Below are 2238 nucleotides of genomic sequence, written 5' to 3'. Positions count from 1 at the left end.
GCAACGAGAGGTAGAGAGAGAGAGAGATAGTAGTAGAACGGTGAGAGGCGAAGGACGAGTAACAAGAGATAGATAGAGAGAGAGAAGTAGTGACAGGTAGAGGCGAAGAACAGTAGAGGGAAGAATGAGAGGGGGAGATAGAAATAGAGAGACTCGCGTTAGAAAAATAGTTAAAACTTACTGTATAAAGGTAAAGCGTGCGTTCTGTCGTGATACAAACAATATATGAGTATATGCATATATATGTACATGTATGTATATACGTTCATCTACATGTACATATAGATACATAACTGGGTACATGACATGGCAAAAGAACAAGGGTAAAATGGTAAACAAGGTGCAACAAACATGCAGGCCACATAGAAACATCCCCTTCATATATATATATATATATATGTCACATGGGACCTTAAAGATTGCTAGAAAGCAGGAAAGTCCTTTAATATTTAACATTCAATATTTCATTTATTCAATAAGACATTCAATACTTTATTTCATTTTACTAGATACACTATATATTCCATATTCTATATCCTACATTAATTTTACAAGAATATAAATAAAACATAAGAAACAGAGTTGGAATTCATTTGAATAATATATTCCTCTATACACTATCATACAAACCCCTTTTTTATCTTTATATATATATACATATATGCGTTAGGGTTCGTAAAGCACGTATGTATATAAAAACATATTCTGGTTTATATGCATATATGTGTTTAAATATATTATGGCTTATACTAGTGTTTTAATCGAGATTTAACGCTTGCTGAACGTTCGGAGATTGTGAGCACAAAATCTTGTTTCTTTCTTGATGTAAGCTACGTTATCAAACCGATTCCCACCGTACCCACTACTAAACAAAAACAAAGAAATAAGTCCTCCTCCTACACTCTTTCTCCCTCCCTCACACCATCTCTCTCTTCCACCCCTCTCTCTCTCTGTCTTCATCATTATCAGCGCTAAAGACAGCAACATTTGACAATATCGTACAGCGTGATGTCAGGAACCCCTGCTAGACTGGCAGACCACCTACGAGTGATTGTAATGAAAGGAAAGGATTTTAAGGACTTCTGACAGCTTGTCTTTTATTTTGTCAATGTTGCAACTCCACCTATTTTTCAAAACATATATATCACCAAGCTTTATATTTAAATAGACACAAAATGTTTATCTTGTATAGTGTCAAGTAATGTCTTTTTAATTTTTTTTTTTTCGTTTCTACAATACTTTCTTGAACAAAATATATATACATTTTTTTACTGTCATTTTTAACTCTGAGATTTTTTTTTCACATTTTAATAAGATGGTATTTCTCATTGTCTTCGGTATACTTGAAGTAAATTTATGTATTTAAGACTTGAAGTAAATTTATGTATTTAAGACTTGAAGTAAATTTATGTATTTAAGACTTGTAGTTGTTGCTATAAAATTAAACTCAGTCTGAACTCCGTATTCACAAAATCATTACACAGGCATCGAACGGAGAGACTGTGCAGTTTTGGACAGTTTGAGGACTCACGTCATCACGTGTTGCCAAGTATGTAAGCAAATCAGTTCAACAAGGACGTCATTCTATGAAGAACTAGGAGAAGTTATTCAAGGTTTAATCCAAACATCGTACGTGCTTACAAAATATAAATATGCATCGGTGAAGGGATTATTTTAATTTTTAAATTTTCCTTTTGTGCTTTTGTATCAATAATTCCTTAGGGCGAGCAGTAAGTTTTAAAAGAGTAGAATTAGGTGAGTTTAAATTAATATTTAACTAAATCATTCGGAGTAGTTCTCACCTAAAGGTATCAAATACAAAATGATATTCCTGAGACGTGTTAGTAACATATAAGTACTTATTTTAATACACGGAAGCTATAACGTTTCTGTACTAAGTGGTACTCAAAGATACAAGTACTCAATATCATGGGGATGAAAACTATCTTGTTGCTTAGCCCCTGGACAGACTTCATCCACTAGACTTATGCTCAAAATCATTTCACCCCATATTTTCATAGTTATATACATAAAACCGTCTTTTAAAAACTAAAAACATCAACATTGTGGTTTACTCATGAGAGTTGCTTGCCAAAACCCGATTCAATTTGCGCAGTATAATTCACAGTCGTGCCCAAAGAGCTGCAACCAAAAGGTAAGAGAAAGAGATTGAAGGCCTTACCTCTGTAATATGTTTACTAAACATTTATAACCACTCTCTGAAAAAAAAAACCCACA

Source organism: Octopus bimaculoides, chromosome 1, assembly GCF_001194135.2.
Source record: "Octopus bimaculoides isolate UCB-OBI-ISO-001 chromosome 1, ASM119413v2, whole genome shotgun sequence".
NCBI classification, from domain to species: domain Eukaryota; kingdom Metazoa; phylum Mollusca; class Cephalopoda; order Octopoda; family Octopodidae; genus Octopus; species Octopus bimaculoides.
Note: the sequence above shows the minus strand (reverse complement) of the source record.